At 47.7% G+C, this 21,736-nt stretch overlaps 1 protein-coding gene across 3 annotated transcripts in view; it reads right to left on the minus strand.

Moving 5' to 3' along the window:
• TOX2 (TOX high mobility group box family member 2) overlaps nucleotides 1-21,736 on the minus strand; it is a 132,877-nt gene that overhangs the window by 105,884 nt on the left and 5,257 nt on the right. The gene's annotated exons all lie outside the window — the stretch shown is intronic.

Here is a 21,736-nt window from a genome sequence, read left to right on the forward strand (position 1 = left end):
CGGTTTAGCGCTGCCTTCAGCTCAGAGCCTGCTCCTGGAGACCCAGGATCGAGTCCCGCATGGAGCTTTTCCCTCTGCCTGCGTCTCTGCCTCTCTCTCTCTCTCTCTGTGTCTCTCATGAATGGATAAATAAAATCTTTAAAAAATAAAATAAAAAATTAACCAAAAATATAAGAGCCGCCCTAGTTCCTTCCCACTCCTCTGATGCCAGCAGGCCAAGGGCCGAGGCTGGATCAGGCCTGGGACAGCGCTGGCCTGAGGAACTATGGATTCCCCTGTAACGGCCTTAGTTTTCACACAGGTGCAGTTAATTCAGGGCTCCAGGAGGAATGTGGACTCGAGTAAGACAGAACTGGGTTTAAATCCTAGCTGTGCTAGCTTCCCTGAGCCTCAGTTTCTTCATTTGTAAAATGGGGATGACAGTAACTATTAAGTGCCATGTACTGTGCCAGGTGCTGTTAAGCCAGTTTTAATTTTTGGACATTTCAGAAACACCAAAGGCTGTGGAGGAAGCCTCACATAGCTGAGGGCATCCAGGACTCAGTGAGAGGAGTTCTGGAAGTATCCCACTACCGAACACTTATACCAATAATAAACTAAGTGATAAGGAGAAGGACCCAGGTAACAAATGGTGACAAAGGGGACCAGTGCTCAGGCCTCTGCATGAGGAGGGGGTGGAGGGATCAGAAAGGGCTCCAGAGAGGAAGGGTCCTGTGTTCATGCCTCTGCACCTTTCTCATGCTGTTCTGCCTGGATCGTGCTCGCCCAGATGCTCCCTCACACAATCGACTTCTCATCCTTCATTCACATTCTGCTTGGAGATCTCCTTCCTCCCCAGAGAGGGCTCCTCTGACCCACCCACACTGAGTTCCTTTCTTCCTAGCACATCACTCCAATGGCTTCTGTTTATTTGTTTTGATGGCTTTCACTTCTGTTTATTGCTCACCTTTCCTCACTAGGCTGTGAACTCCATGATGACCAGGACTCTGTAGAGCCTTGCTCATCTCTGGGTCTCGGCTCCTAGCAGAGAGGCTGGATCAGCAGATCCAGCAGAGGCTGACACACAGCAGATGCTCAACAAACAGAAAGTACACGCAATCTGTAGATCCAAGGCCCAGATCCCAGTGCATGGATCCTTGTGTGAAGGAAAGGGAAAGAGAGATTTTGTACTATGACAGAAAGATGGAAATTTCAGCTATATCAAAGAGCTGGAAACACACACACAAAGCTGGGAGGGTACTACAAAAGCTCATCCATGAATGCTTCTATAGGCTTAAGATGGGAAAGGACTTCCTAGGCCCCATGCATTTGCACACAGATATTTATTCTTTGTTGTAACATTATTTATAAGAAAATGGAAATAAGAATAATACAACTGAGGGCCACCTGGGTGGCTGTTACTTGAGCATCTGACTCTTGATTTTGGCTCAAGTCCTGATCTCAAGGTCATGGGATCGAGCTCCATGTCAGGCTCCATGCTCAGTGTGGAGTCAGTTTGTCCCTCTCTCTCCCCTTTGCCCCTCTTGTCACTTTCTCTCTCTATCTCAAATATATAAATAAAAGATCTTTAAATATCACACTGTTGCTGTTTTAAAAAAAGAATAAAATCCATTGATAGGGTATTGGTTAAATAAATCACAACTCTGTACAGTGGAATACTATGCAGCCATGACAAATGATCTGCATTCACTGATAATGAAAAAACGCCCATATTAGTGTTGGATATTGAACTTTCTAACTGGAGACCAGAGACTCCAACAAGCAAAAGGTATAACTGATGGTTACAGAGAAAGTGTGAAGGTAAAAAGCCTTCAATTATCATTTACTAACTCATTCACTCAACAGCAGTTACTGTTCCCTTTGGCTAGTCCCCACTCCATGCAGGGCATGTTCCAGACACAAGGGGAGTGTGTGATCAGGACATTGTCCTTGCCCCCAAAGACATCTGAGCTCAGGCACGAAGGGGAGAAATTAGTACATAAGGGAGACAGTGCTCATGGCTAAGAGCCTCAGGGTTATCGGCTAAGGGAGGGCTTCACAGAAAAGGTGTCATCTGAGCTGGGGATTGCAGGAGGGGCAGTGTTGGGTATACAGAGAAGGGAGGAAGCATGTTAAGAGGCAGAGGTGGGGTGACACAGGACAGATGCAGAAAGTCCCTGCATTCTCCATCAAATGCTGGCCTCCACCACATGCAGGAAAGGGAATCTGAGAGCTGAGCCTGGGAATAGAAGATTCTGGACTTGACTCTGCCACTCATGACCTAGAAAGAGGAATTCTGGGGTTGTGACCATGCTGTCCCCAGGTATGTGGTTACAGAATGGCTTCCCAACCTGGACTCACCTTGAGAGTGAGTCCCCATTACATCTGGGCCACGGTACCCAGTTGAGGGGGTCTGAGCTCTACAGACCCTCTGCTTAGCTCCTTCTGGGGTGGAGCCAGGGAGGCTCTGTACCTTAACAGAGCTCAGCATTTTTTATTTTATTTATTTTTTTAATTTGGGGGCATTTGGGGGCAGCTCGATGGTTATGGTTCAAAACAAGGAGAGATGACTCAGCTTCATGTGAAGGAGCAGAAGCCTTTTGGAAAAGATATTTCTGTTTTAATGCTTCTCTCTTCTCAGCCACAGAGGCCGCTAATCCAGGCTGCCTTGTTCTTGACATTCAACCGTTCCCAGAGTAGGGGCAGGACAAGGGCCAGGCTCCGGGAGCCAGACTGCCCAAATCTGAATCCTGGCACTACCCCCTTACGAACTAAGAAGACCTGGACAAAGTTATCCCCTCTGAGCCTGTGTTTACTTAAGACTGCTTTGAGGGGTCTTTGTGCAAAGCCACCATCACTCATAGAAAGGGCCTGGTCCCATGCCTGGCACAAAGTGAGTGGGTGATAAATATCACTATTAGTAGCAACAGGGACCTGTGCTGAGCTCCTACTGTGCCTGGATTATCTCAATCCTTACACACCGCTTAGCACAAGTTCCCGTAATACTGATGAATCGGCCTGGGTTCAAAGCAAGTTGCTGACTTGAGTTTCCATCTTCCCATTCAAGACGGTCAGTGCACACACCCTGGGGCGACTTAGAAGTGAATCGGTACAAGCCCTTTCTTTCTGTCTGACTGCACAGCAGCCAAACACACATCAGCTCCTCACTGCCTTTATCTGCAAAATGGGCACAATATTCTGAAGTTGTTGTAATATCCTAGTCACAGCTTAATAAAAATAATTCCATGAAGGTGCTTCAAAATCTTCTATATTGGAATGCCTGGCTGGCTCTGTTGGTTGGGCTTCTGCCTTTGGCTTGTCATGATCCCGAGGTCCTAGGATCGAGCCCTGCATGGAGCCTGCTTATCCCTCTGCCTGCTGCTCCCCCTGCTTGTGCTCTCTCTCCGTCAAATAAACAAAATCTTAAAAAACAAAAATAAATACAACTTCCATGTTATGACATCATTCCTCTGGAACAAGGAGTCAACAAAAAGCTGAGCTCTTCATATACAATATCCCAAGGGGAGTCATGAAGCTGTTTGGAAAAGCACCCTCATGAGTCTGGAGAAAACCCAAAAATGAGAAAGACGTACGAGGGCATGCAAATAAAATAAAAAGACTTTAAAACGACCCACCATTCAAATGGCCACCCTGCACCGTGATATTAACACAGGGTCTCTCAAACTTTTGTCCTGGAACCAATTTGAAAAAAAGAAAAAAAAAATACCCCAATGCAGGTGAACACATGGAAACCAAGACAGTCAAAACCTTTTCCGTCCTCTTCCCCTGCATTGCCCTGAAGTACATGCTGACAGGGCAACCTTAATAGTAACTGACTAATTGTAAACCCTATGATTACCAGGGTTGATTTCCATGGAACTTCCTTTTACAGCACGGAGAACCTCTCTGGAGCGTAATTGCCAAGTTCAATTTTAGCTCCGTCACATCCAACCATCGCTGCTAAGGCGGCTGCTTCCTTGCCAGGTAAGCCGTAATGAAGTCGGCTCCCTGCTTAATTTCACAATATTGTGATGCCCCCGTCAGCACCTGTAAGTGCTGAGAAGCTCTGAGCTGCTGTTAAATAAATCTCGCCCAAGGGAAGTGATTAAAGCCACTTTGTGCCTCTAATGCCTTCTGGATCCTGCCCCCCCTCCCCCGGGGCATTGTGGTTGCTCCAGTCCTGCATGCCTCCTGCCCCAAAACGCGTGCCACCCTGGGGCCACACTACATACCTGAGGCTGCACTGGGCCCTGCCTCCCTTCATCCTCTGTAGATGCCCCCCACTCCCCCTGACCCTGCCACAGCCCTGTCGGAATTCGAACTCATGTCGGACTGCACGGAGGGAGTCTCACTTGAATGGCCCTCACACAACCTCCCACTGCACCACCTGTACTCGTTTGTGGGGCTTATGCACAACACCACATTCCAACCTCATTTCATCACAGTGCCCCAATGGCCTTGGCGTCTATCCTGTTAGGAAGCAGCTTCCACCCCTTGCACACAGAACTCCCCTCCGCTGGGTTCCAACAGCACAACTGTACTCCGGGCACTGGCAGGTATATTTGGCCTGACTTTGTGCAGACTTCAGCTTTTGTCCAGAAACTGATAGGAGCAAGCTATGACCGGGCAGAGGGGTAAGAGCTGTGCCCTCTGAGCACCCACTACTCACTGGGAATGTACCAGGTACTTTCTACCCATGTAATAATCCCCACAATCAGCCAGAGCAGCAAGGGAGCTGGGTCTCATCCCCTTGCTTTATATTTGGGGAAACTGAGGTCTGAGAACTTCCATGAGGCTGGTGAGAGGAATTTCTTTCAGCTCCAAATGCCAGTTAAGGCTGTGTTTCTCGTGAGGACCTGCTAAGCCTCTTCCCCTTGGTCAAAAAAATCATGGAGTAAATCTATTTCCCTTTTCACTCATCTGCCAGGAAGCCCAGAGCCAGATTTACAAGCCAATTTCCATAAGACCCCAGGGCCAACAAATCTGCTTTCATTTTCCAAATTCAATAGAATTTGTTCTATTTTATATTTTCCTTGACTCTAGTTTTGTAATGTACCATATATGCTTCTATATCTTCCTATGTGTTCTTGTTACTGAAAAACCAAAAATAAACAAGCAACCACCAAAAATGAGACCCTGAGAGGTTAGGTAGTGTCCCAAGGTCCCACAGTGGGCCCAGCAGAGGTCTTCCTACTACTATCTGACCCCATCTTCTTCCCCTACCCAACCAAAAGCAGTTTCTGCACATCTGCTTCCTGCCAAGCACAACAGGTCCTGCTACATCAATACTAATTTCCCAACGTGAAGTAACAGTAAGAATAGCACATACTCTGTCCTGGGTACTGTTCCTGCATTTACATATGTTGGTTCTCAAGACAACCTTGTTAGGTAGATGTGATTATTATCCCCATTTTACAGAGAAGGAAACTAAGGCATGGAGAAGGTAAGTAACTTGCTGGATATACACAGCTAATAAGTGTCAGAAGCAGGATTGGAAGTAAACTTCTGCTCACTATGGGCTGTCAACGGAGTCACCAAATCCGTCATTTTACAGGTAAGGAGACAAGGTTACAAAAGACAACAGGTTCACCCAAGCCTGGGCTTTGACTATCAGGTATGGATGGCTGCAGATGTAGAGGGAGAAGCCAGGGGCTCCAGGAAGGCCCCTCTCAATATCCAGCCAAGGCAAAGCCATGCTTCTAGAAGGGAGGGTATAAGCCTGCTCCTGCCACATGTGCACAAGGAGGCTTCCAAACAGAAACACAGGGACTAGAAACCTTTGGGGTTTCCAAGGCTACCTCGGTCCCCTCCACTATGAACACCCTGGACCTCTGCGGGGTGGGACGGGCATCGCAAGCCAGCTGCCTCCACGTGGCAAGCTGACAAACACACTCCTCCCGGCCACGCCAGTGTCTGGGCGCCAGTTCAGCCAAAGGCAATATGGAAATGGGTTCTGAAACAAGAAGACACCAGGTTCAAATCCCAGCTCTGCCCCTTACTAGCTGTGAACCCTGGGTAAGGGTGAGCCTCTCTGCATTAATGTTACCACCTTGCTAGATGTCACCACCTTGCTGGCCCACTGGCCCTTGCCCTCCCTTCTAGTGTAGACGTCTTCTGTTTCAGCTCCTGCCTCCAGAAGGGTCGTGGCAACTTCTTCTAGGGCATCAGTCAGGAGATGCCAGAGGGAAGGAGACAGCAGGGGGGTTTGCTCCAATTTATCTCACTCAGGACATGCTTTCTGGGACAAGACTGAAAAAATAAAATTAAATAATGAAATGTGAGGTTGAACAGAAACCCAAAGTGAGGACTGATTTTGCTAGAACCACTCAGTCCTACCTCAGGCGGGCAGGGAAGGAGGGCTAATAGAGTCCCCATGGCTTGCGCCATCACTAGAGGCCATCTACAGCAGGACAGGGCTGCCCGCCCATGTGATGCCTCCTGGTTACCATGGTTTCTGTTTATTCTGGGGCCTGGTAAAGAGGAGTGTTTGCTATATTCTGACTTGCAGTCACTGAGCTCCCAGCACTGTCCTCGGCTGCACACAGGCAAGAGCCTGCATGCACAGAGGAGAAGCACTAAGATTAACCTGGCCCCACAGGCCCCTCCTCACCCAACCTGAGGTGGATGGAATCAGGCCCCATTTTCAGATGAGAAAACCAAGGCCTGAGGCTAGTGGCACTTGCCCAGAATTTCAGGGCAATACCACAAGAAACAAGGATTCAAACTCGAATTTGTCTGACTTATCCCATTTCTCCATTTCTGTGCTAGCTCATTTATGATCATTATTCTGGCTCCCAGCAACCTCAGACCTTTTCTGAAACTGCACCCCCTGATATGCCTTGAGAGAACCTGCTGAAGGCTCAAGGACAGTAAAGGCAGTAAGCAGGTGGTTCCCCAGGGGGCTGGATACTCAGGTCCCCACACCAGATCTGACATTCTCCATTCAGGGTCTAAAGATCACTGGCCAACAGAACTAAATCCAAACCCTGTACTTCACCCAGCATCCCAGACCCACCCCTCGATCCTACACATCTGACCTCTCCCTCACTGCCCCCTTGCCCTTTCCAATGCTCAAATCTCTCCTCTTGTATAAGGATTTGCTGGGTGACCGTGTGAGCATCAATCTCTCCTTTGTCCCAAAGCCCACCAAGCCTAGCCACCCTGTGTATAAGGTGCCGATGGAAAGGTCTCTCCCTACCTCCCTCCTAGGACTGTGTCATGTGGGGGCTGGTCAGAGGACATCTATGAACCAGAAGTTCCTTTCTCAGACCAAGCATGCTGACACTTATAGGGAACTGGCACTTCAATGGGTGCTCAAATGTGCCAAGTCTCTCCTTCCACAGGGCCTTCGCACATGCTGCCCTCTCTATCTAGAATGCTGCTCTTGCCCCATGTGGCAACCTGTCTACCTACAATTCCTGAAGTTCCCTCTGACTCCCCCCCCATTACCCGGCCTCGTAGCACATGTGTAGCTCTCCTGATTGACCCTGCCATGCTCACATTTTGTGTTTCATTGTGTCATTATACATCTTTTGTTCACCCTGGAGTTCCCACCCCAGTGCCTAGTACACAGCAGAGGCTTCATAAAAATGTTTGTTGTCAGCCACAGTAGATTACAAAGATGACCACAGGTCCTCCCATTTCTACATGCCTGCCCTCTGCACAGTGATGTCACTGCTCTTCTTACCAAAAGATGGGAGTCTTTTTCTTCCCATCTTGAAGCCAGGCTTAGCCATGTGACTTTATTTGGCCACTGAGACAGCAACAAATGTGCCACAAGGAAAAGCCTGAAAAGCATGTGTGCACTGGAACGTCTCACTCTTGCAGCCTCAGGAGCCCCGGAGCACCTAGTGAAGGAGCCTGAGCTAGCCTGCTGGAAGAAGAGGTCTGGAGGAAAGCCGAGCCAACAATCAGCCAGCTCCCAGCCAGCAGCCTGCCAACTGCCAAACAGGTGAGTGAGGCCATCCTAGATCACCCAGCTGCCAGGTAACCAGCCAAGTGATCACAGATGCAGGAGGGAGCCCTGCAGAGACCAGCCAGCCAGACAGTCCTCCAGCCAACCCACAGATTGTGAGCTAAATAAAACAGCGGTTGCTTTAAACAACTAATTTTGGGTGGCTTGTTAGGCAGCAACTAATAGGAGCTAACAGTAGAGCACTGGCCATGATATTCTCACAGCCAAAGAACAAGTGTCTGGTCTATACAATATCAAGTTGAGAACAATACAAGCCTCTTGGGAGGTGGAAAGCAGCTGGTGGGGGGGGGATGAGGGTTTGAGTCTGGACAAGGTGAGCATTCACCTCTGTCTGCAATGAGAATAATATACTCTATGCCAAGTCTAGGTTGGGATGGTTTGACTCTAAGCAGGGAATCCCTTCCCCCCAGGGAAGCTAAAGATCTGCATATGTTGCAGAATAAAGATCATGACTTTGGAGCTGGACAGGTTCTGGTTCATGACCCACTCTCCTACCTGCAGGCTGTTGACCTTAGACAAGTTTCTCGACCCCTCTGAGCCTGTGGTGTCAGCTATCCGCTGTTTGTGACATGGTAATAATAACATGTAACTTACAGGACTATTGTGAGGGTTAAAGAACACAGTATACATAAGACACCTGGCACACAGTAGGTATTCAATAAACAGTAGCTCCTCCTCTGTCACCACCCCAGCCTAGTGGGTACCTCTCCCACTACCATCTTAGCCCTGCCACCCCACTTGGCAGTAACAGTTTCTATGGTTGTTATCAGCATCTTATGCCAGGTGCCAAGTTGTGACTGTAGCTTACATAACATCCTGAAAAAGAGAGAGAGAGAGAGAGAGAGAGAGAGGTTTATGTGAAGAATGAGAAAGAGCTGGATGTTGCCAGCTTTGACTGGGGGAGAAAACTTAGGCCACAGATAAGAGAGTAAAGAAGGCTGAAGATGATTCAGACCCGAATCCTCAACTTCAAAGTCTTGACACACCCAAGTCCACGTCTATGTCCATCTAGGATGACGGTCTGTGGTCCTTCCTCCCTTCACCTCCCAGGTGCCACCATGCAGCTTGGGGCTGGTTGCACAGGAGGAGAGAGGCAGGAAGATGGGCTTATCTAAGCAGCAAGGCAACCAGCTCTTACCTACCCTGAGATCACTGGATAGCACTGGGATTCCAGGGCCCCTGTACCACAAAGCACCTACAGCAAATGTGGAAATCCCTCTGCCCCAAGGACCCCAAGTGCTAAGAAAGTGGTCTACAGAAAGGGTCCAGGAAGGACTCCAGGCCCCCACCCCAGCATGTACATGTACACACACACACACACACACACACACACACACAGAGAGAGACTGATGAATCAGGGAAGACAGATGTGTGGGGAAGGTGGCCCAGTGTGGGGGTGGGAAGGGCCCCCAAGCAAAGGGTGCAACACTGCCTTACTTCCCTTGCACACATCACACCTGCCCCAAAGCCCTCCGTGGCTCCCCACCGTAAGACCCAAACTCCAAGGCCTGGCATTGAGTGCCCTTCCCAAGCTGCAGGTTTTGTCTCCACTTCCACACTAGCCTGTACCCATCCAGACAGCTGTGCCACAGTTCCCCAAGCCACCCGTCCCCTTGGCCTTGGCCACACCCTCTCCCTGCTTGATGATGTTATGGAGGTCAAGAATGGGGGTCTTAGCAAATAGGTTCAGGTTCCAGTCCCAGTGTGACAATGGCCCAGTCACCTGACTTCCAGTGCCTTCCTTTATCTGCACAGCAGGATCAGCTTCTACTCCCAAGTGTGGTTATGAAGAATAAATAAATAAGTAAAACACCTATCCCATGGTACACATGAAATTATTGGCTCTTCTGTCCTCCCTTCCTCTATATGTCCCCATCCTACCGTTCTTGGAGGTCCTGTCGAAATACCTCTGCCAGGAAGCACTCCCTGAGCACTGCAGGTCTCAGGGATTCTCTCCCCCACCCTGTTGTCTCTCCCTCCCCCTCTCTTTCAATCTCCCTCTCTCTCTTCCCTCCACCACTGCCCTGTCCCCTTCCCCTCCCCCCCCATCCTCCTCTCTCTGCTCCCTCTCTCCTCCCCCTCCTTGGGCTCTGAAGCAAGAGTTGTCTACCCTGTGCAGACCCTCACCTATCCACCCATCCCTACCTGCAGGCTCTATCACAACCTAAGGACAAGGACCAAGGACCAATCACAACCAAACCGTGTGAGGCTGTAGCGCAAACAGTGCCCAGAGAGCAGAGGTGGCTTACCCAAGGTCACACAGCAGAGTTCAAACAAAAGCCAACAGTCCTGGCTCCCCTTCCACACTCCCAAAGCTATTCTCAGATGATGATACAGTGTGTGGATGCTGATGGGTCCCACCAAGATCCCTCTTTTCAGGCCGTGCATCTATCCTCCAGTGGCTGTGAATGTTAATGCCCCCTCCTTTGCAGAAGTACCCTTGGCTGACAGAAGAAAAGCATAGAAAGTATGACACCTCTCCCCCAACCCTCCCTGAGGAAGCCCATGGCCAGGAACCCACGGACAAGGGTGTGCAAAAGACCACCACCAGGATTCCCCACGGAACTGGGCTGAAGCAGATCTCCAGCTGAGACCACCTCCTTGCTCACCTCCTCCCCCAGGGCTTCCTGGGCCCTCAAGCCCTTTCTAGGGAGAGTACTCTTTCACCAGCATCCTTGTCTAGGGCTCTGTTTCTAGAGAGCTCAGTCTGACACAGAGGCCTTGGTTCTCAAATTGTGGTCCACTGACCAGCAACTCAGCATCTCCTGGACCTTGTTAGACCCTCAAAATCTCTGGCCCCACTCCAGGTCTACTGAATCAGAATCTGCATTTTAATAAGACCCTGCGTGATTTCCATGCCTGTTAAAGGTTGGGCAGCTCTGGCCTAAGGTAGGTAGTTACCAACCAACTGTGGGGGCCATCCAGCGAACATGGTCTGAACAAAACGTGCCTATCTGTTGCAGCAGTTATACAGCTAAGGTGGCGTTATCCAACCCTGATGACTGACTGTGGAAGTGAGCCAGGTAGTATGGACATAATCACCCCAACCACCAGTGTGTCATCTCTGTGGCCCATGCTCCAGTGAGTTTCAACGGTTCCACAGTGCAAGTTCCATGTCCTTCTGGCTTGAGCTCCAGCCACACATGCCTCACTCTGTCCCCAGAATTCTGTTTCTCTTTGCAACTAGTCCAGTGTCTGCACTAGTCAATTAAAGACTTTGCATCTACCCCTTCTTGGGGAGACCCCCACCTCCAACACTAGACAACCATGAAAGGCTCCCCAAGGGCATCCCTAGAGAAGATGCTAGAAAGAGGGGTGGTTAGGATTCTCCAGGGTCCTGGGGGATGCAGGGAGGGGGAACGCAGACACAGATGTCTCTGCCTTGGAAAGAGGAACTGCTGGCCTGCCCTGAGTCAGAAACCCCTCTTCTGAGGCCCCACTCCAGACACCCTAGGGCATGAGCCCCTCATCCCCGTGTGAGCCCCTCAGAGTCCCTCTAAGGGGATGTCCGTGACCTTTGCAAAACTGAAGGCAATAACCAAGTCCTATGTGCTGAACAGACCCCAGGGCCGGCCCCGGAGGCTGCGATAATCCACACGCGTGTTTGGACAGAAGCACCCTGCAAAGCTCAGTCAACGCTGCCTGTTGCCTGAGGAGGGAAGCGGTTCACCTTTTGCTAATCGTTCTAATTCATTTTTTATTACTAACTTTCCTATTTTCTGTTTGCCATCTGATTGAAGATATTACCAAAGGCATTTAAACAGCATCAGACTGTACCACAATGGCAAACATAACTCTTTTTATTGAAATCTGCATTAATATACATATAATTCCCTGATCACAAAGACTTCATGGTCCACATGTTAGACTCTCCGTGAAGGCAGATTTGACAAGAGGCACATGCACAACTGAAGGTTCTTCAGAAGACAACAGGACACGGCAGGAGGGTGCGACAAAATGGGTGCTTCCTTGTGCGGCTAGGGAACGTGGATGACTGTTCTGGAAAATGGCGTGACAGCTGAATCAAGAGCCCTAAAAGTGCTCACTCCTTCTGACCCAGGGGTTCTACTCTGGCCCAGAACCAACAGCCTGGGTCTTTCTGCAATGATGGGAATGTTCTGCACAGGCCGGTGGTTACAGAGCACTTAAAATATGGGTAGTGTGACTGAGGAATTAGGTTGGATTTGATCTGGTTTGATGTTAAACCAAAACAGCCTCATGTGGCTAGTGGCTCTCCTGCTAGTGCAGCGAGCCATCATCAATTCTCTCCTAAACCACAGCAATCACCTCCCTCCATCCTCCTGCATCCACTCTTGCCCTTCCCCATCCAATGTGTTGACAGTCACCAAGGTCCTTCTAACTGCTCCCACTGCTCTTGAGACACAGTCCAAGCTCCCAGACATGGCCTCCAAGGGGACAGAGAGCACCCCAGCTCTCAGGGAACCCGAAGTGTTCCACGTGCTGCAAGGGCAATGACAGCAGCAGAGGGGAAGGCAGGGAAGGCCTCCTTCCTGTGGGAAGGCACTTGAGAAGAAACTTAAAAGATATGGGTGCAGGAGTCAGCCAGGTAGGTGGGCAATGCCCCAAAAGGAGGCAGGGCAGTTAGAGTTGCTCTGATGGATCCCCACCATCACGAAGCTGAAGTTCTAGGGGCAGATGCAGGACATAAACAATAAACATAACGAACAAATTACATACCATGAAAAGAGAAAAGACAAAACAGGTAAGGGCAGGTCAGGGGCTTCTGGGGGGAGCCAGCTGGAGCAGAACAGTTTGTGGCTCTGAATCTTCAGGACAAGACGCACCCAAAGCAACACTGCTCTTGAGTCTGCATGGTGCAACAGTGGCAGGGGACCTTCTCGCATTCCCTAAACTTTCTGGCAGGTAACATAATCTTCATGATTTACAGTTTAATAAAAAGAGAAGGGGCAATAACTTCAGGAGAGAAGGCACCAAAAAATTCCTGCTTGCTCAACAGAAATGTTCCCACGAGCTGGGGATCTTGTTATCTCTGAAGGCCAGACTGACTGTGCCCCAGATACCCAACACAGGCGAGTGGGAGCTACATCTCCCTCCCGAATGCACCAAGGTCACCACGAGCAGGGACAGGGGAGGGGGACAAAACAAGGGCCTGAGGTCGGCCAGTCCTTGCCCCAGAAGTCAAGCATTGATTAAAATATGTGAGGATTTTCAATATCAGCCCTCTTGACTCTACTTCAACTCTCTTCCTTGGGCTCAGCAGCAGGTGAGGGTGGCATGTCATTACAATGGGAATTCATATTTATTAACACTTGCAGGCCCCAGGGCCCCTGGCTGGCTCAGTCCGCAGAGCGTGCAACTCTTGATCTCAGAGTTGTAAGTTCGAGCCCCAGGTTCGGTGTAGAGATTACTTACATGAATAAATAAAAACATAAAACCAAAATAAAATACTTGCCGGCACCAGACACTGCCTCTCACATGGACCCAAAAAGGCATTTGATGTTATCTACACACCAGGGAAAGCCATTGGAAGGTCTGAAGCAGAGGCCTGATTTAGGCAAGTAAGACTTCACCAAGGCATAACAGAGAGCCATTGTGTGGTTTTGCCCAGAGAAATGACAGGATTCAATTTACACATCAGAAAGATCTTGATCGTGGCTTGGGTAGCTCCTCAGCTCATCCTGATGTGTGACTTGTGGTCACTGAATAGTAAATGTCTCCCAAAGCCAAGTATCCCCAGCTGGCATGTGGGAGGTAGCCGCCTTTCAGAAAAGCAAGACAAAACAGCAAATGACAGGATGTGTTGATGGAGCATCAGATGGGCACAGGGCTGTCAGCAGATGGAAAATTGTCCCAGAGAACGCCTCAACAGGGTCGTGGCTTATTGTTAATGTCGAGCCATTAGGAAAACACAATTATGTGCTTCACTGATACTGTAAGACATAATCTGAGACAGAGTGCAAACATTTATCGCTTTCCAAAAAAAAAGAGGTAAGACAACTAACACAAGAGCCACTGGAGGAAATGCTTGCATCGTACAGGTGGCTGGCCAAACCCTCCAGCTTGTTGGTTTTTTTCTCCTTTTCATTTAAAGTCAAATGTTTGGCCCTTGGGCATCCATGGATAGATTTGGAAAGGTAATTAAAATGAACTATCCCAGGTGCTTAAACATACATTATTATCTCATTTAATTTCATAAGCAGGTAGGCACTAATAACCCCATTTTATAGATGAGGAAACTGAGGCCCAGAAGTATTAAGTAGCTTTCCAAATGCCCCTGCTTCCCTCACCAGCTTTATCTCTTGATACTCTGGTCCTCTCCTATGCCTTTGTACATGCTGTCCCTTCTACTTGGAATGCTTTTCTCTACCTTCTCTACCTGGCCAATTCATCTTCAAGCACCAACTGGGTGTACCCTCCTCTGGGAAGACTTCTCTACTACCCTGGCCTGGCCTGGTAATACCACACCCATTTGGAATTGCTTATTTTTTGCCTATCTTACTAATAAGACTGTGGCTCCTCAAGGGCAAGGACCAGGTCTTAAACACCTATTCTCACCTGGCATCTACCATAAAGCCCTGCATACAGCAGGTAGTGAATGTTCTTTGCAAGGCTGAATGAAGGAATGCACTCTCAATAAGTTGCAAAGCCTGAATTTGATCCCAAGCCAATATGACTCCACAGTGTATCTCTTGGCCAGAGTTTATGTCTACATCTTATACAGATCAATTAGAAAACATAAACAAGCATGGACTATATTATAGCCATACTGAGAACATCATTCATCCTCCCAAAAGAGATCCCAAAAAGCACCACTTCTCTGGGGGAAACAGGATGGTGTATACCGGGTAAAGGGTTAAACAAATCCTTTTCCCTTTTGCAAGAGAGTTTCACCTTTGTTAATTGTCTAGCATAAGTGGAAACCTGATGAAGGTAAGATGTTAACGATGTCACTAGGCACCCCTGCTTACGGTAAAAATGACCCCTGACTGGTAAACTGCATCTGGACTGGAGATAATTATAAATAAATTCTAAATATCTGATAATGAAACCAAACTTTTCCTGAGTTAAGGGACTCTTACAACTGTAGATTTCTTGCAAGAAACCCCTAAGTGAAGACTATGAAACTGTTATAGGAGCTATGGGTCCTTTGGGGAATAAGGCTTCTGAGCCAGGGTGACTTCCAAACCCACCCCTTGTGGGTCTCATTCCCTTGCACTTACACTAAAACCTGGGGGAGTGGGGGGGGGCAGGCCAAGAGAAGAGCTGGAGGCCACCTCCATGGATTAAGGCAAAGGCCATGGCTAGAACTACTCCTGCAGAAGAGGAAGAGATCCCGTGCCCTGCTGGCAGGTGCTGGGTCCTGCCCACCTCTTTCAAGGAGATGGGGACCAAGTGTCACCCATGTGTATCATGTGAGTCTGAATGTTTAACTGAACCTCATAGAGACCCTGTGGGAAAAACAACGAGAAATAAGGGAAATGATACAGAGAGAAAGGAAACCATACCAACCAAAACCACCATTATACCTATTCTGAACAGAAAAGTTCCTGAGACTCTACCATTTATAAAAGACAAAAAATCTGGGATGGAGACTATGCTTGCTGTCCTACAAAAGGCCCAGGTGACCTGAATGGTAGCTGGCAGCATGAGTGAGGGAGGGCATGACTTACATGATCTCCCAGAGGCCTCACCACAAACCTGAGAGGCAATTACGGTTATGTGAGAACACTGGAGATCAGAGAAGTTAAGTGATAGGTCCTAAGTCATACAGCTTGTAAGTGACAAGATATGAAACCAGGCACTGCCACTGAACTCAAAATCACATATGAATCCACCACCTGATTTTACAAAACAATTACCTTACAGCTCAGGTGAATGTATAGATTAGAAACAAGCATGTGGGTGGGGGTGAAAGGACCTCTGTAAATAATGTAGGTAGCACCCTCTAGGCATTCAGTAAATATTTGCAAAATAAATGAGCAACAAAAGGCCCAGGGTCCATATTCCACATTATCAAGTTCAGTTTGAGTCAAAACAGCAAAGTGGAACAATAAAATTTATGCATGAGATTGACCCTGGGTTATACTACTGAGTTGGATTCATTTCCAACAAGTTTCTAAATCATTCCTGCAAATTAGGCCCAACTTCAAGATAAGCACGTTTTAATTAGCTGTAATGTGAAGGCATTCTATTACCAAGTGATGTTTGAAGTTGAAAACCAAGGCAGAAGGCTCAGCTGGGAATCCTCAGGCCCAGAAGAGCCAATGCATTAACAGTAAAACCAAGGGACAAGCTGATCCACTCCTGCATCCCAGCAGAGAGTACAAACGCCAACTGGCACCATAGAGGCTGCCCAAGAGAGGAACAGAGACAGCACACTCTGAACTCCAGCTCAGCCAACCAGCAACTCTGCTGCCTTTTGTAATGTGACCTACTTAGACCCCAGTTTTCTCACCTGCAAAATGGGGACATACGTGCCTGGCATAGTTCTTATGAAGGCTCAATGAGATGATACAAGAATGAGCCTGAAATGGGTAAATGTTCAGTGAATAAATTTGTGCTTATTTCTGCCCTACTTTTCTCCATAAGGTAGCACAAAATTTAAAAATAAAAATCAGTGACAGGGGACGTTTTGTTCAAGATGTCAGACAGACACACACTTTTTGCTTCTCCTCTCTTCTAAACAACACTAGAATGGGAAAAAAAAGATATATACACACAACAAAACATATACATACATTTATATTCATGATTCATACATACACACATATATTCATAATTCAGATAGATGGGTGGGTTAAAATGAAATAACTCCAAAAAGCCCCCATAAGAACAAAAGAAAGGGATGGGGATCAAAAACACTAAGAGTGACAGGAAGTAAGAAGTGAGACAAAGAAGCCTATCAGCTCCAAGGGCACCAGCACACCAACATAAGACCTCTGGAAAAGCTATCATCCTAACTGAACCCCAGAAATCCCCGAAGAGAGGCAGCAGGGACTGGAAGCCCTGGGCCAGGGATGTGCCTAGACCTTGGGGTTAGCCTACAGACCTCAAAGAAGCTGACTGTTGGATCTGCCTTCAGGCTAAAGCCCAGGAGAAGGACTCAATGAGGGATCTGCCTCAGGGATTCCTCCCTGTGGATAGGCATGAGGCAGGAAAAACAGAGGCACCAGAGCCCTTGAGTAACTGCTGGTCTATATGAGAAACAGATTCCCCCAACCTCAAGTGAGCTTGTCCCACGCACTAAGAGAAGTCCTCAGCTTTGAGTGTCCACCCACAAACCACACCAGGGCACCTAAAATCAACATTCATGTTGCTTACCCACATAATCATGGTTCTCACAGGCATTGAGGAAAGTCACAACTACAGAATAGATCAGTCTAAATCTCTGTTTACAATTAAATGGCAACCAAGCATTACCAGGCATATATAGAAAATATCAGCATAAAAAGAGGCCTAATATGGACAGAAGAACTAACCACCAAGAAAAGAGAGTTAACACAAAAAAACAGAAGATAACTTTTTCACTGTATTATAATCTTCAAAAAGACTCAAAATATTCACATATCCATTAGAAAAAAGGAATGAGATGCTCTGATACAAGATCAATCCAGAAACAATACAAAATTCTGGGAAAGGAAAAAAGTGACAATAAACTTATTAGTTTAACTAAAGAATGGTTATGACTAGAAGTAATCCCACCCAACTTCCCTTGGGGTTTAGTCCTGGGGAATGGGGCTAAGAGGGCAGTGGGGAGAGGAAATGGGAATGGGTGGGCCCCCCATGTTTTCTTTTACACCCTACTATATCTCTGTGTATCTTACAAAGAATAAAAACAAATTTCCAAAAAAGATGGCAGGACTCAAGATAAGGTAGGAAAATGACAGAAGAGGGAAATGAAATTGGGAAGTTAACAAGCAAAAGATATGTGTGATATCCCCACACCTCCAAGCTTCCTGGGAGCTCAGAGAGGTGGAAACAATAGGGATAGGATAGCCATGGACAATGGCCAACACTGAGGCAGGGACCAGGTGCAGAGCCTCTTGTTGAAGCTGTGATAGGACTCCAGCCCAAGGAGAAAGCCAGGTCCCCTGCCCAGACCTGACTCCCCCAGGCACAGCCCAGAAGCTTCTCTGAAATCAGTGTGGAGTCCTCTCCTCCACACAAGAGAGTGCATGACATCTCAGTAAGAGAAATTCATTCAGCCCCAGAAACTTCCATTAATAATGATTCTTCTTCACCCAGTCCTAAGAAGCAATTATCCCACAGATCTCATTCACATCATGAGATGAGAAAGAATCCTCAGCAAGTGACTCAAACACTCTAAAAATCGTCAACATCCTGGTCCTTGACTTCCTGGGAAGTCTTTTAAAAAAAAAAAAAAAGATTTTATTTATTTCTTCATAGACAGAGACAGAGACACAGGCAGAGGGAGAAGCAGGCTCCACGCAGGGAGCCCAACGTGGGACTCGATCCGGGATCACACTCCAGGCTGCAGGCGGCGCCAAACCGCTGCGCCACCTGGGCTGCCCCCTGGGAAGTCTTTCTAAAGGAAGGGGAGTTTTTTCCCTAAGACGCATCTCCCTGAAATAGGCACTTTGGTACTTCCCCTTCTATGCATTCATCCCCAGCGGCTGGGAATGTCACAGTTGTACCCCTCACTGGGAATGAATCTCTTTGTCACAGGGAGCTACCTGGGACAAGGAGAGATGCCTTGATGCCAATGACTGGATGTAGTGAGAAACAAAAAGGCATGATCAGCTCTCTTGTCCCAGTTTGGCACAACTCTGAAGAGCTACCCCAGATCAGTGACCATGTTCCAGGCCAATGGAACATGCTTCTCCCTCTGCCCAATACTGCTTCCCTTACTCCCTTACAGCTACACTTCCTGGGAACTTCCCCCCAAATAAATCTTCCACAGGCAACTCTCCATCTCAGAGTCTGTGTCCAAGGAAGCCAGTGTACAACTCTCTCCATGGTGAAGGAGACCATCCCCATAACCTCTGGAGGGCCTGAAGAACTCAAGGGTCTCTGGGATACCTGACTGTGTCTGAGCCAAGGCTACATGGCCCAGGCCAGCAATATGTCCCCAGTGTCCTAAGCCAAGGTGGGAAAACCTACTCACATCCCAGTCTAGAGCCATGTTCTCCTATGTATACTCCCCAGGCCAGCAACATCAGCATTACTTGTCAGCACTGCACCTTTTCAGCTCTTCCCTAGACCTACTGAGTCAGAACTTCTGAAAGGGGCACCCAGCGATCTGTGTTTCAACTGCCCCCCAGGTGATTCTGCTGCACTAAAGTTTGAGAAGAGCTTACTACTGGATGCAATCAAACACAAGTCATTAAGCTTTTCCATCAGCAGAAGACCAAGAGACAGTTCGGCAGCAATCTGATCCAGCAACATGAAACATTCCATACTCTGCTCCACACCTCTGGCTCCAAGGCACTCCTCTACTTAAAACCCAACCACCTATTTACCCCCAAAGATATTAATGTAGTAAAACACCAGGACACCTGCACCCCAATGTTCATAGCAGCAATGTCCACAATAGCCAAACTGTGCAAGGAGCCACAATGTCCTTTGGCAGATGAATGGATAAAGAAGATGTGGTGTGTATATATATATACACCACACACACCACACACACACACAATGGAACATTACTGAGCCATCAGAAAGGATGGATACCTACCATTTGTGTCGATGTGGGTGGAACTGGAAGGTATTATGCTGAGTGAAATAAATCAATCGGAGAAGGATAATCATCATACGGTTTCACTCATATGCAGAATATGAGAAATAGTGAAAGGAACTACAAGGGAAAGGAGGGAAACTGAGTGGGAAAAAATTAGAGAGGAAGACAAACCATGAGAAACTCCTAACTCTGGGAAACAAAGGGTTGCAGAAGGAGAGGAGAGTTGGGGGGATGGGGTGACTGGGTGACAGGCACTGAGGGAACTTGATGGGATGGTCACTGGGTGTTATATGTTAGCAAATTGATTTTAAATAAAAATTTTTTTAAAAAGGAAAAACTTTTTTAATTTAAAAAATAAAGCCCAACCAGCTGGGATGTGACACTCTTTATGACAATCTCTGCTGGTGTCCCAGCCCCCTTGTAGGCAGGCCTCCTTGCCTTAGGCTGAGAGTACCCCCCAAACCACCTTCAGGCCCCCTTGCAGTGGCTCTTCCCTCTGCCTAGAGCACCCTTCCATGAATTCTACATGCCTCCACATAGCCCACCTGGCGTTTCCTTTAAGACTCTGCCCTGTGAGGCTTTCTTACACCCCTGGCACTTCCCCAATTACATATTTAATTAAAACTCTGCATTTTGAGGCATGTTACAAATCCAAACAGCCTTTCATCTAGTAAATACAAGTTTCCCATTGAGTTGCTGAGCCTTCAGGATAAGGCTGGATCCCCTGGCACACAGTAGGGACTCAATAAAAACCTGCTGAACATCTGAGAAGCCCAGCAGTAAATGAGTAATTACATATTGAAAAACCACAGTCTTGTTGCTCATTCTAGCAGGCACCAGAAGTTTGCTGTTATACAGTAGCAAGTTTGAGCATCAGGATAATTGATAAAAATTTATTATCCCATGTTATACAGCATGTTTTCACTAAGAAATAAAATTGCAATTTACCACGACTCATTAAGTTAATAATTACTTACCATATGTTTTTATTGCTGCTCCCAAACCACACTGGAAAATCACTATGCAGGTTTTTGGTCCATGTACATAGGATGACTGCCAACCACGTGGATACAGAATTCACTGACAGTGAGAAGCAGGACTAAAATACCGAACAGAAAGCACACCTCTTAAGCTCTACCACTCTCATCCCCATGACTTTTTAGTTTACCTGCACCACATTTTCCAGTTCAGTGGTTCTCAAACAGGGGTACTTTTGCTCCGCAGGGGATACTTGGCAAAGCCTGGAGACTTTTTTTGGCTATTGTGGGAGGAGGTGCTACTGGCACCTAATCAGTAGAGGCCAGGGATGCAACTATGCATCTTATAATGTTATACTGCACAAAACAGCCCCCCCCCCAACAAGGAATTATCAGGTCCAAAGTGTCCACAGTGCTGATGCTGGAAAACACTATTCTAGATCAAAGGAACTTCCATTTCTGTTTCTTCAACCTGAACCTCATAGCAACCGTATGAAGAAGGTATTACCGCCCCCTTGTATGGATGAGAAAACTGAGACCTGGTGCGGTTCAGTGAGGTACACAAGGTCACCAGCCCACTCCAACAAATGGTGCAGCTGCAAAGTGAACCAGTCTCCTCTGCCCAACAAACCCAACTCCCCTCCCACATAGATTCAAGAAGGAAACAGACGCCAAGGAAATGAGCAGGTCCTTGTTTATTCATTAGGCTGAAGGGTGCACCCCAAGACTGTTTCAAACCAGATACAGGAAAAATATCAGACCCAGAGACCGAGGCATGGAAACATCTGATGTTAGGAGGACCCCTCCCCTGCAGCAGCTGGGACGCTTGGTCCTCCAGCATGCAGCACTGAAACAGGTTCCTCCAGCATTTTAATTTTCAATTGTGCAGCTCTTTATGAATAGAAATGAAAGCGTTTCCTGCTGGGGCCACAGGCTGTGTATGCATGATCTCCAACCTCAAGGCAACCCCATGGGGGAGGTGCTGCTATGCCCATTTTGCAGATGAGGAGACTGAAGCATGGGGGGAAGTTAAAAAACTTGCCTGTGCTGATGATGGCAGCATTCAAACCCAGTTCTGCGAGGTTCCAGGACTTAGACTGCCTTCATATCTTGAGACTAGTTCTA

This window comes from Vulpes lagopus, chromosome 18 (genome assembly GCF_018345385.1).
Source record: "Vulpes lagopus strain Blue_001 chromosome 18, ASM1834538v1, whole genome shotgun sequence".
In the NCBI taxonomy this organism is placed as follows: Eukaryota; Metazoa; Chordata; class Mammalia; order Carnivora; family Canidae; genus Vulpes; species Vulpes lagopus.